The sequence below is a fragment of the Notolepis coatsorum genome (assembly GCF_963971535.1).
Source record: "Notolepis coatsorum genome assembly, chromosome: 15".
NCBI lineage: Eukaryota > Metazoa > Chordata > Actinopteri > Aulopiformes > Paralepididae > Notolepis > Notolepis coatsorum.
The window spans coordinates 61,022,950-61,037,570 of NC_140179.1; positions in this window are offsets into that span (position 1 = coordinate 61,022,950).

A 14,621-nucleotide genomic window follows, 5' to 3' on the forward strand; every position below is an offset into this window, starting at 1 on the left:
TTGGGGATGTTTAAAAAATATAATTTAATATATAATATAATCATTTGTGCTTCACCTAAAAATTTGGTCAGCAGCCTCCACTGGTGATGGTGATCAATGGCAGAGGCGTATAAAGCTCCTGGTTTTTTCCATTTAAGTGATTCATTATCTTTCATGTCTTCATATGAACAGATATATATTTGTTTAAAGTCACAGTTGAAAAGATGATATTTGAGTAAAAAGAAAAAACTATAAAGAAAGCTCAACTTGAGCGGCTACGTGGCGTAGTGGGCAAGGCACATTGCTTTCAGTTTAGCTGGTCGTTCATACTAATACACATTGGCCGTATTAGGGGGTGGGAAACTGATGGGTGGGGATCGGGCGTTGTGGACAGCGACTCCTACAGGTCGGTTGGTGCGCCTGCGCAGTAGAATCAGTGTCGGGGGCAGCGTGAGCCTCCCACGCGTTACTCCTCGCCACTGAGAGATCGAGCTGCGCAGGTGAAAAGATGCGACTGCTGTTACCTCAAGTACCGGAGGGGACTTGTGCTATGTATGACTTAGTCCACATTGCAGCCGGCTTGTGGGAGGCAAGAAACAGCGTTCGTGACAGGGGAGGGTTGAATTGGATGATACGAAATTGGGATGGGAGAAAATATAGAAAATGGGAGAAAAAGTGGATAAAAAAAAAGAAAGCTCAACTGAAGACAGCAATTGTCTTTTTTTCCATTTCTGATTAATTCCAACTGTCTGGTAAAAATAAAACAAACACACCTCACTCAGATACTCTATCTCTAGATACTATAAATAAACACAACCCAATAGGTCACGTCGTCACTTATGAGTCACTGAGAGAGGGCTTTAGCTGGTTAGAGCACGGGCATCATTTTGGTATGGCAAGGTATGGCACTCGCCATACTTTGGCAAATTAAAAATATATTTATATATTTTTTTTTTATAATTAACATTTTTTTATGTTGATTTAGAATTCGAATGTCAACATCATGATCGAAGCTTCGAACTATTCGGTACAGCCCTAGCATGTTTTGATATTGTCAATTATCTCACTTTTACTAGGTGACTTTTACTACTAACTCAAATATGCCACAAAAAAAGGAAAATGGACATACAGACGTTTTTTAATCAAAGGGCAGCAGAGACAAGTGATACAGGGACACAGGTAAGGTCTTACAATGGCTTAGTGATTATAACAGTGCAGTTCAGCATTCAGTAACCCATACTTTTTGTGAACGTGTTTTTGATACTACATTCTGTTGAACACACACCTCAAAACCGTACCTAAGGAAAATTGGCTCAATTGCAAGAAAAATAATAGACAGTTATGATATTACATTCTGCATAAATTGTATGCAAAATATTGTGGTTCCCTGCTTTAGTCTGTTGACACATTTCTATACTAAAAATGCTTGTGTAGTCCTGTGTCATACCTAAATGTCATATAAGTGAATTGTATAGAAACAACTCACCAAAAGTGACAATTGTGCAAATGATTTGACAAAAAAAATCCACCAAGGGGGGGGGGACCCCCCCTTCGCCCCCCCCCCCCCTCCCTAATTGCCATACCTTGGCTTTTACTGAAATGACGCCACTGGGTTAGAGAGAGACTGAGTTTTAGCTGCTGGTTAGAGAGAGACAGGGTTTTATAGCTGGTTAGAGAGAGAGACAGGGTTTTATAGCTGGTTAGAGAGAGAGAGGGTTTGGTTGTGTAGAAAGAGAGACAGGGGGGGTCCTCTGTATGTTGAACCTAGCCATTTAACAGTTGTCATCATTAAAACTAGAGACTAGATTCAGTAGTTTAATCCTCTACATAATTTGCTTGTTTCATCTTTAATAATAACATCATTCCAGTTCCTACCAAGACACTCATGCAACCTAATGTCTAGCAGCATGCATGTGTGTCTGTGTGCGTGCGTATGTACATGTGTGTGTGTGTGTGTGTGTGTGTGTGTGTGTGTGTGTGTGTGTGTGTGTGTGTGTGTGTGTGTGTGTGTGTGTGTGTGTGTGTGTGTGTGTGTGTGTGTGTGTGTGTGTGTGTGTGTGTGTGTGTGTGTGTGTGTGTGTGTGTGTGTGTGTGTGTGTGTGTGTGTGCATGCACATACATGTGTGCAATCCTCTCAGTGTGGTTTATTCTGTGTAAATATTTGAACCACATTGCATATTATTACATGTCAAGCCACGTTTAGTTTTGAATCTGATATTATTGTCTCCTATTTCACCTGCTCACAATGACAGGACCTCATGAATAATTACATTATGAATCAAATTAGCTGGGAACTGCCACCAGCCGGATTGATGTGGAAGCCACTGCTTCTGTGTGTTTGTGTGTATGTGTGTACACATATAATATGTCCCTGCATGTGCATGCTTGTGTGTGTGTATGTGCATATATGCATATTTGTTTGTACAGTATATGTATGCATATAAGGGGTATAGCTGTGTGTAATGTATATATAGCTATCTGTATGCACTGTACGGAACAGCGTCTGTCGCTTATTTCACTCCTGTATCCTTATTTTATTTCATCTCAAACCTTTATTTTAACTCAAAGAAAGTTGAGGTTGCCCTCATTTGTAAGATATTGAGTTTACAGTACATGCCAGTTAAATACATTTATAAGATCTTCCTCGAACAAGCTATCAAAGGAGGTCAGACTCAGTTATATGAGGTAGGACATATTCAGCGTGTAGACTATAGAACAACAACAGGTTATAAGGTAGGAAAAGTATTCAGCTTGTAGACTATAGAACAATAACAGGTTATATGTATTCAGCTTGTAGACTATAGAACAATAACAGGTTATATGTATTCAGCTTGTAGACTATAGAACAACAGGTTACACGAGGTAGGAAATGTATTCAGCTTGTAGACTATAGAACAACAACAGGTTATGAGGTAGGAAATGTATTCAGCCTGTAGACTATAGAACAACAACGGGTTATGAGGTAGGAAATGTATTCAGCTTGTAGATATAACAACAACAGGTTATATGAGGTAGGAAATGTGTTCCACCTGTAGACTATACGCAGTGGTTCTCAAACTTTTTCCTCATCTGAGAAAATATTTGTTGTTAGATATTAATTATTCCAGAATTCCATAACAGTCTCTATACTGTAGTTGAGGAGATACCAGAGGAGTGACACCTTTGATCAGAATAGTCACTCATAATTATTCTCTCATTGGACAAAATTTCAAAGTCAAAGTAAACTATTCCACATTTTTATGGCGACCCGCTGGGACCCTCTCCAGGACCCCTGGTGGTCACCAGACCCCACTTTGAGAACCACTGGTCTACAGAACAACAATAGAATTTTTTTTATATTTGGGTGGAATTGTGATAATAAACTAAAGTGAGCTGTTTACAAGAAAACACGTTGGACATCTTTAAAGGAACTTCTTCCACCACAGGTCGAAAATACTGGTCAGTTTATGGCTGTTGGTGTTAACCCTTTCACTGCCACACTACCAACTGGTTAACCCTTTCACTACCACACTGTCTGTAGTGTGATAGTAAAGGGTTAACCTTCTGTAGTGTGGTAGTGAAAGGGTTAAGGTTCATTCACACCACTCCTTCCTGCTACAACCATTGCTGCAGTACAAAGGTATGTGAGGTATAATTGTATATTACTCTGTGTATTCTCTGAATAGTTCTTGGGACGTGTTGCCAATGAACTCACTATTGTACTAAGTTAAACCAAATGGCTTGGACATTCAAAATTCCTGCCTTCAGCTCCTGGGGTGCGGGAGCTGGGGTTATTCCTGACTCCTCTCTTTCAGCAATGTGTACCGGAATAATCTCCTTACATTTAAAAGGTCACCTCATACGTTCTTCACACAAATGTAAATACCCTGTTTTCTTTGGAGCGCTCAGTCACCATATTATACACCAGACTGCCATATCCGGCTTTTCTCTCAAGTTATACTTGTATTTGTATAAAAACTGTCTGCACGACGCTGACATTGTTTGAAACATTTGTTTTGTTTGTATCAAGTTGTGTCAAGCAATTACTTCCCAACGCTGCCCACCATCGACTGTTTGCACTGTTGTGAAAAGTTATGTTTGATCAGTTTTCAGGCAAGCTCCTTCAGTCTCCCCTGTGGGCTTTCTCCATTCAGCTACAGGATATTTCCCCCTTTCCCTACCTCCACGTTTAATATTACGCTAATGACTTCCACTAGCATGATACTAACCTTTCCCCCATTGACTTCCACTACCATGATGCTAACATGTCCCCCATTGACTTCCACTACCATGATGCTAACATGTCCCCCATTGACTTCCACTACCATGATGCTAACATGTCCCCCATTGACTTCCACTACCATGATGCTAATATGTCCCCCATTGACTTCCACTACCATGATGCTAACATGTCCCCCATTGACTTCCACTACCATGATGCTAACATGTCCCCCATTGACTTCCACTACCATGATGCTAACATGGCCTCCACTAGATAGATAGATACTAGATACTTGATTGCCATTTCAACACATGATTGGGATTTGTCTTGGTGCCAAACATACAGTGCATACAGTATAAAAACATACAATATAAAAACACACAAGAATACATGCAATGCAATCCCCACAATAGAGGTATTTCACAAACAATTAAAACACTAGCATGGTACTATCCTCACCCGGAGGAGAGCAGACCTCTAGTGAACTGCAGACACTCTCTCCTCAAGTATTTGGACCCAAATGTAAAGAATAACCCGGCGACTGGAACAACGTTCTTTGTCTTTAAATAGAATAATCTAAAATACAGCTGGTAATTCCAGGAATAATAAATGAACAAAAACAACAGGGCAGAGAGTAAACTAGTGCCGGCTTGTATCAAAAAGATCAATAAATGTCTTTGACTAAAACATGATTCTGAATCCACTCAGAGAAAGAATTGGTGACTGCATGGCGTTGTTGGAGCGGAAATAATTTATTGGATTTATTCAGATTTATGTTATGGTTGATGGTTATATCTATGGAGGAAAATTAGTTGAATGTATGGAATATTGAAAGAAATTATTTATTGTTTTATATAAGTTATGCAAAGCAGACAATATTATGCTATGGATACATATGAGTTATGATTGCTGAGGGTTGATCTATGTCTGGCTCCCTCTTTGTGTCAGTTCTGCTATTACAAAGCCAGGTAGGATCCTTCAATTAGGGGGACTGCTTTCACCTGGGAAAAACGCCTGAACTGAAAAGGAAATACCTGGTTGGGAGACTAGGGAGCGGACACAGTTTTTCTACCACAAATATAGATTCGAATCATTGTTTACTTTAATTGTTTTTTAAGGCAAAGTGGGCCAATTCTTTCTTTAAATGAGTTGTTAATAAATTCCTTTGTTAAATGGTAACATTGGACTTTTGGTTCTTGGATTGCATGTTATCAACCCCGCTCAAACAGTGGCTGTTTTGTTAAAGCCACTACTGGCGTTGTCTTCATAGAAGCTCATTCTGGAAGGAAGCAGTGGCAGTTAAATAGTAGCAGGTGTGCATTGCCAATTTAATGAATGAATAACATTCCTTACGTGAGTGAACGCTGCATTCTCACGCAGATGCTGCTCCGTATTCCTACAGGTCTGTTGGGCTGCTCTCTGGCCTAGGGAGAGAGATGAGGAGTAGAGAGAGAGGAGGACTAGAGAGAGAGGAGAGAGAGGGAGAGGAGAGAGAAAGAGAGAGAGAGAGGAAGACTAGAGAGAGAGGAGAGAGAGAGGAGGACTAGAGAGAGAGGGGAGAGAGAGGAGGAATAGAGAGAGAGAGAGAGAGAGAGGAGGACTAGAGAGAGGAGGAGTAGAGAGAGAGGAGGACTAGAGACAGAGGAGGACTAGAGAGAGAGGAGAGAGAGGGAGGAGGACTACAGAGAGAGGAGGACTAGAGAGAGAGGAGGACTAGAGAGAGAGGGAGAGGAGAGAGAGAGGAGGACTAGAGAGAGAGAGAGATAGAGAGAGGAGGACTAGAGAGAGAGGAGAGAGAGAGGGAGAGGAGAGAGAGAGGAGGACTAGAGAGAGAGAGGAAGACTAGAGAGAGAGAGGAGAGAGAGAGAGAGGAGGACTAGAGAGAGAGGAGAGAGGGAGGAGGACTAGAGAGAGAGGAGAGAGAGAGGGAGGAGGACTAGAGAGAGAGGAGAGAGAGGGAGGAGGACTAGAGAGAGAGAGAGAGAGAGAGAGGAGGACTAGAGAAAGAGGAGGAGTAGAGAGAGAGGAGGACTAGAGACAGAGGAGGACTAGAGACAGAGGATGACTAGAGAGAGCGGAGAGAGAGGGAGGAGGACTAAAGAGAGAGGAGGACTAGAGAGAGAGGAGGACTAGAGAGACAGGAGAGAGAGAGGGAGGAGGGGTTGGGTAGGGGGTGGGTGGGGAACACTGTACACTGTACATTGGAATATTGACAAAGACATACTTGGTCATTTACTGTACATTGGAGGGGGTTGGGTTAGGACATTTGCAGGGGCCAGTTTCGAATTGCAGTCTCCCGTAGGTGTTCTTTGAGAGTGTTTTTGAAAGTGGGTAGTGATTCACATTCCTTTACAGCTTTGGGTAGGGCGTTCCACATTGATGTGGCATAATTGCGAAACGTGTTTAGTCCCTTGTTTGAGCCGAATCTGGGTTTAACATGATTTGTGGAGCTCCCTCTGGTGTTGTGATCGTGGTATTCACTGACCTTTGGGAAGTATTTTGACATGTACATGGGTACCTTGGTCGTGTAGTGTATCTTGTAGACCAGGCCCATTGCAAGTTGCTGTACTCTGTCGTCTACTCTAAGCCATCCTAGGTTGTCAAAGTGGGCAGGGGTGAGGTGGGTTCTAGGAGTCAGGTCAAGCAGTAGTCTGACCAGTTTGTTTTGAGATGTTTGTAATTTAGTTTTTAGTGCCTTTGAGGTGCTTTGGTACCATGAGGTGCAAGCATAGTCGTAGTACCCTTGAATGAGTGCTCCTGCCAGAGTCTTCAGGGTGTTCTTGTTTACCAGAGAGGAGATCCGGTACAAGAATCGAGTTTGTTGGTTAACTTTTTTTATTACATTGGATGCCATTTTGTCACAGGAAAGATTAGCCTCTAGAATGGAACCCAGGTAGGTCATTTCATCTCTCCTTGTGACAATATTGTCACCCACTGTACATGAGAAGCCGTCGGTCTTGCTGAGTTTGGTATTTGAACCGAAGAGAATGGACTCTGTTTTGCCCATGTGTAATGATAGTTCTGTATCGTTAGTGGCTTAGCTTGGCTTCGCCTTCTGCACTATCTCGCGTACGTGCACGCGTACTGAATAAACCACAAATGTACCTCTAATACCAGTATTAGTCTGACCACACCCCTCATCAGCTTACCTTCATAAGCAGGTGTGTGGTCACCTGCTCTCCTCCTTCTCGCTTTCACCACAAGGAAGAGGTGCCTCGGTAGATCCCCACACTTGACACCATGATGGAAGAAATTGGATTAGGAACAGCTTGGGAAACAAGGAAACCCATGAAGCTATGCTTGGTGACGAGTGAGTAAAAGAATGTTCTTTCTCAGACTGTAATGACAATGAACAGTGTGTTCACACATTAACAGGTTTTCCTGTTTTAACTGGCCGTATTGAGGGTAAAATAGGAGGATTGTGTTTTTCCCCCCCCGGTTCCCTGGGGACTTTATCACCTCCTATCAGACATGTTGTGCATTAATTGTGTCTTTTGTGTGGTAGGGATACGATGTAACTCTCAGCTTGATTGCTGAGGTTGTGCTAAATCTGCTGGAGAAACTTATTTCCTAAAGGGAAATTGGTTTGGTTGCTGTCGTGTGCTTAGCAAGGCCTGTGGTCGATACTAATCAAGAATGATGTATTCTCTCATTGTGATGATGATGGGTTGTGTGTGTCATGTGACCTACAACTGGGTTGTACTGGCCACAGAAGCACATGTGTATGTTGGACCGGGGTTCTTAGAGCCCTCTCTATTCTGTGTTTTTCCTTAGTAAAAATCAGATAGCAGGTTAGCTCGTGCGCTGTGTGGAGCTGTGAAACGCTTCATAGAGCTGACTATGACTGTGTCATATTCTCTTTTTGTCGTTACGTCGTATCATGGGTGTGGGGTCGTAAAGGGGTGAACTGGTAACCTTTCCTCTCCCCATTGTTCTGTCGGTCAGGGGTACACCCCCTGTCCTTCAAGGTTCCCGTCACGTGGCGGTTCGGCACGTTACGGGGGGGGGGGGGGGGGGGGGGGGGAGGGAGTTCCTGGTCCCACGGCCTGGTATATTGGGCGTGTGCACCGCAGGAATTCCCCCGCCATAGAGTACGTCACCGTGCGCGTCTCTGTTGGTAGGACTTCCGTGTGCTGTTCAGGTCCATGTGATGGATCTGTTTTCAGGGGGGGTGGTCAGGGCTCCTCCTCACCAAGCGCCTACTCAGGCCTTCTGTGAGTTCGGACTCCTTCTTCCATGTGATCCATGTGAGGAAGCCTCCATCAGAGTACAGAGCCTTCCTCCTCAGATTGTCAAAGTGAGTGGACCCTCTAGAAGGGTCCTTTTCTATTGTATGTATATTCGATTCAATTCGTTTATTGAGTGTGTATGGGTTCGGTGCCTCTTCCCCGGAGGCCCTAAAACCAGTTTTTTACATGGCTCAAAGTGCAATATATTCTTTTCAATCTGTACAGCTCGCGTGGGAAGTCTCTCTGGGGATCCCCGTCTCTTTCCTATGGGAGGGTGGTGGGATGTAAAAATGTGACCATTTTTTACCCCGGCTGTGTAGACTGGGATACATACTGTTGATGCTTCCTTCTTTCTATTCCAGAAGTGTTGGAGTTAGGGAGTGTCACACCCCTCTTGTCGTTCCCCTGGGCGCCTTGGGGATTCAATGACAGGTCTAAATAGCCTGTTCATTGATGGGGGTGTGTCCCGACGCACGTATAGTGCTAGCTCGCTGTAAACAGGCGATTGACTGGCACGCCTTAGTTGCTTGTGGTTGAAACAGCGTTTTTATAAAGCAACTGAGATGGGGGTTTTTCCTCTTCCGGCGACCACATCCCATGACCTGGGTGGGTTGTCGACGGATCCTCGTTCATGTCTGGGGGTTGATGACGGGATGGATCTGAACATATGTAGTGGGGTCTCACGCCCTTGGGGTGGGCCACCAGGCGCGGTTCGTCCCGACGTCTGGGTGGCGCCTTCTTTTCATGTTAAGATCAACACGCATATCTGCCCTTTTCCTGGGGCATGTCGGCGTGGTTAGGGCACGGGACTGGTTCTGGTCACGCTGGTCCAGATCAGTTGAACCCGTTGTCCGCCGGGGATGCAGATCTGCTGTTCTGGTACCCTGAGGGACTTGGGCTTTTTTCAGGGGGAAAAATGCCAGGTCGGTCTGGGTGTCACAGGGTTAAGCGCTATGGAGACCCTGGTTGGGTATGTTTTTACTCAGCACTGTCGTCATGGCTTACAGCCATGCCATTCTGTACGCGCTCGATCTCGTCGGATCTCGGCCGCTACACAGGTTGGTCCTGGTTAGTACTTGGTTGGGAGACCGCCGGGGAATACCAGGTACGGTGTGCTTAGGGGCTGGTTCTCCATTGTTTTTCGCTCCTCTCTCACGCATGGCGAAGAGGGGCCTGTGGGGGTGGTTTTTTGACCTCCTCTGGTGACCCTGTGCTTCCCGTACCGCCAGGCCCGGTCCGAAGTGATGTTTGCGACCCGTAAGCCTGGGTTAACCCTTTTTGGAAACTGAAACACTTGTACTGCGGTATAGCCGGTGTATACCCGCAGGTGTGTTTTGGAGTTTTTTCTTGAGGGGTTATAGGAACAACCACCGCATTGGGTAACACCGAGGTGGTTGATTCCCTGGTGTGTTGGAGCAGTGTCAACTCCCGGGTTCACCGGTTGAGGGTGCCCCTGCACGTTCATGACGTCTGCCAATCGTGTCAGCCTTCTCTGCCTCGACCCCTCTGGGTGGGGGTTGTTAAATGGAGGCTTGGTCATGCAACACCGCCAGCTTACGCTCCTTCCGCCGGGGCGGCTGTGTTCAGCTGTCCCCTCTGGCGCCTGTCTCGTCCGCAGTCTCCAGGCTAGGGTTAACAGCCTGTTGCCTGGTTTTTCCCCGGTGCGCTGCCTGCTTCCGTTGGTTAACCTTTTTTGTGTGCTTACGGCCATGCTGACTGCCTATTCTGCAGGGTCAGTGTGCCAGGCGGTGTACTATTGGGGGGACGGGGCCCGCTCGGCTTACTGGCCTGGTTGGTTCCGCCTGGGAATACCAGGTGCAGTAACTGAGGGGCCTTTGTCCGAATACGCTGGCGATGTGGGGGGCGGGGCACTACGTGCCCACCTGGTGGGGTCTTGATGCTGGCATCATGGACTTCTCCGGGCCCCCATTCCAGGGAGTCCAGTCCTTTTGGTGGGTCTGGGTCTTCCTTCGTGCTCCGCTGCTACGGCCTTGCCACGGGGTTGGGTTTGCCCTTGACCCCGTGATTCTGGGGGCAGTAACGAGGTTGTTCCTCCGTTCGTTCCCGGGTGGCATGCGGGTTGTGCGTGTGTGTAGTCGTGGGTCAAGCCACGGTCTGCTCACCCTGTGCGTTGAGTTGCTTGAGTGCCTCTTCGCACGGTCGGGTCCGTCGCCCTCCCGTGACGTCCCTAATAGGGGGGCTACCCTCCATTAGGGGGGGTCGGGGGGGCTCGGCCCTCCCTGTTCTGATGGTTTTGGGGGGCTGTCAGCGGGGTGTATTTGTCAGCCAAGTGGCTCCGCTTGGCCTCCCTTGTGCAGAAGGCGAAGCCAAGCTAAGCCACTAACGATACAGAACGTTAGGTTATGACTATAACCAAGTTCTGTTAGTTAGGGGCGATGCTTGGCTTCGGACGGCCGCTGCAGCCCTTGACCTCACCTTGTGGTGAAAGCTTGGGAAGGAGGAGAGCAGGTGACCACACACCTGCTTATGAAGGTAAGCTGATGAGGGGTGTGGTCAGACTAATACTGGTATTAGAGGTACATTTGTGGTTTATTCAGTACGCGTGCACGTACGCGAGATAGTGCAGAAGGCGAAGCCAAGCATCGCCCCTAACTAACAGAACTTGGTTATAGTCATAACCTAACGTTTGTTATCGGCGAGCCATATGCAGATTTAGCTAGTTCCGAGCTGAGGGTTTTTTCAACCTGTAACTTGTTCTTGTCAGAGACCAGCAGGGCTGAGTCGTCCGCAAACAGGAACAAGTTGCAGTCACAAGCTGACGACATTTAATTTGCATAAATTAGGAACAGTAGCGGTCCTAGTATGCTTCCTTGTGGACAGGTCCAGCATGGGTCTAACACCCCCCCTCCCGATTTCTCGGGCACCAGAGAATACCGGGAGGAAACGCCACGCATCGCGTCCTCCTTTGGGACCACGACGATGGCTTGCTTCGCCCACAGAGATTAGATCTCGTTGGCCAGAGCTGTCACTGCTGGTGACCCTGACAATAGGGTCTGTATCAAACCTGAAAATGGGTGGGGTTGTGTAAACACAAGTCCCCGCCTCAGCGTTCTCTCCATCCACCTCGACATATGGCACTGCTGTAGCCATATGTGATGATAATCCCAAGCGCACCCGCCGCCACTTGGCGCTGGTCCGTAGATAGGCGGCCCGGTCCCACCCGCTGTGCGTAGCCAACCCTGGACCCGCTAACCGCACGAGCAGAGCGTTCCGTGGAGTCGGGACATCGGACCCTGACACTACCCACGAGGCAATCGCACCCAAGGGGGGACCCCGACAGAAAGGGCCGGTTTGATACGGGAGAAGCTGACATCATACTAGGTGATAAAAGCTCCCCCACTGAACACCCCTCCAGCATGGACAGCTGAGGAATTGTTCGACAGCTGGACATGCAAGGTGTGAGGCCTGCACACTGCCTGATAGGGTGGGTTCCTACACACCGTAGCCCTGCAGTGATATTACTACCACCCAAATCACGCGCGCCTGCCAGACCACTGCCGGTCTTCCGGGAGTGGGAGGCACTAACGTGATACCCGGCCTGGCGAAGGTGAGGTCGGGGGAACCCGCACTGTTTGCCTCAAGAGGTCTCGAGCCCCCCTGCTGACAACCTTTGTAGTTGACAGACGTAACACCAGGCTCAACCAGAACGTGTGGTGTGGGAGCCGCTTGACAGCACAACATTCTCACGGACAAACTCAGTTTCAGCCATCAACTGGGTGTCAGCCCCTGTCCCCATGAGAAGCGAAAGTGGGGCCGCTTGCGCTTCATTGAAGACACGCGACCCGCAACCAAAGGAAACAAATCAGAGCCCTTATCCCGCTGGTGTTGGGGGGGGAAGTGACCGGAGAGCGAGCTGCACACAGCTAGATGGCGGTGGTTTTTTAGGGCGTGCTCATCTAATGTAGCCGATCCCTCGGCCGCCAAGGCTGTCGGCCTTGCGGTCACCTGTTGACGTTGTGCCCAGGGTACCTCAGGCGGGGGAAACATGGCCACTAGTTGAGGACCTCGCCACAGCCGCTGGCGAGGCCGTGCTCTCACCTCTGGCTACGCGGTGTGAGGCGGTGTGGGGCCTAGGTCAAATACCGCCCGCGCTCCTGCGGAAAGACCAAAGTCCCTCTGCGGAGAGGGGAGCCCTGAGGAGGGAAAAAACTTCTCACCCCCTCAAAGGGAGACTAATCCAACCAAGATGTCTGTAAACAAGCGTTGACAGCATCCTAGCCCTCCCTGCGGTTATAGCTTGCGGCTAGGTCAAAGCTAATAACGTCAAAACCTTGTGCGATGTTTCGACGTCGGCTGGCCTTCAAGACCCCGCCACCCGACACCATTTTTGACAGAAAAAACAGCAATTCTAACAATGTTACTAATCGCTGCTAATTCTATACCGTGGCGGTATAGGCTTAACAGCCCACCAGCCACCCGCCGGGCCGACTCACCTCATGGCGTCGGCCGGGCGGGGCACTGTTCCAACATACCAGAGGCAAAGGACTGATGCCACCTGCTTCACAAGCACGGAGCACCAGTGGTGGTTGCAACCAGCAACCTCCACTGTGGTGTGCACCCATGAAGGGGTAAATGAATAAATGAACTAAAACTCCACCGACACACTGCAGAATGGGCTAGCCCATACACACAATGTTAAGGGGATGCAGACCAGAGAAACACCAGTCCTGCACACCATTCATAGATTCACAAAAAGCACACCAGCCCTAGGCCTCAGCCCATTCACCCATGAAAAAGGTAAACAAGCCCCCGTCAAAACTCCCAACAGTAGACACCGATTGACCGTCAGCATGAATGGTTAACCCTTTCCCCGCCAATAACGTCGTACAACGGGTTTCAAGTTCATGCGAATTCTGCCAATAACGGCGTACGACGTGATTCTGATCATAATTTCATATTTTCGCCATGGTATTCATATTTCACTCACGGAGCCTTGTCGGATGCTGTGTGAGCCAGCACAACTCTGCAATGCTTCAATACTGCCACCTGGTGGCTGATCGGCAAGTTGCAACCGGAAGTGGATCTCTTGTGATCCCGGTGCGTCTCCCTATTCCAACCGGCCACTCGTTTATCGTCGCGGGACTCAATACACACACCGTGGATCAGTGGCGGCCGCTGGGTACTTCGCCACTAGGGGCGCTATACCAAATATTTTGTACAGTACAGTACTGTACCACGCAAGACTCATGGCAAGACGTGAGCGATTCGACTCACGCTCACGGCAATGAATCGGCTCTTATGAACGAGTCGCTCAGCTGTTACTACAACAACACACAACCAGTCAAATAAAGTATAGTCTCTAGACTCTAATTCACAACTTGAAACACAATATAAATAGAAAAGTTAGAAACAAAACTTGCCCGTCTCCAAACACAGGCAGATCTCTCCCTCTCTCCTTCTCTCTCTCACACACAGCGCGACGTGGAATCGATTCGTTACACAATCAGACCTATTATATACCAAGAATAACTTCAGTATGAGTACAGGGCTGTACACATATTTTGCATATTGTTAAACGAGCCAAGGCTAGCTATTAAACTATCGATATGAATCGAAAATCTGGGACCCTGATGTAAACAAGACAAACGTCTTTCTCTGGTCTGCATCCCCTTAACAATTGTGTGTATTGAGCCGTACTGTATTGTACCCATTCTGCAATCTGTTAATAAAGTTCTCATTCATTCATTCATTCAAACATAGACGATATTGAACAAGCCATAATCCACGTATTTTCAATCCGAGAGAGCTGCAGTAGTTAAATCAATGAGCCATCGACATAGTCAGTGTGGTAAGTAACGTTATTATTGCATCCAAGATTGATACACGGCTGGCTAGGCAGTTGGTAGTCATAGTCTTGTGTTATAAAATAAATAAACAATCAGCAATGTCTCGCTTCATGAATGGCCAGCACAGCAGTAGCCTAACAGTACTGCTCCTAAAAAAAACTATTTACAAACGTTAACGTTAAGCACAGAGAGAGAGAGAGAGAGAGAGAGAGAGAGAGAGAGAGAGAGAGAGAGAGAGAGAGAGAGAGAGAGAGAGAGACTCACTGTTTAGTTGAAACGTCCAGGGCAGGAGAGCTTGATAAACGTGTATAATCCGCCATATAGCTTGTTAGCCAAGTGTTAGCTCAGCTGAGCTCATTAGCAGTGCACAACACTCAACAAGTACATTCCTTTGTCCATTTCCGC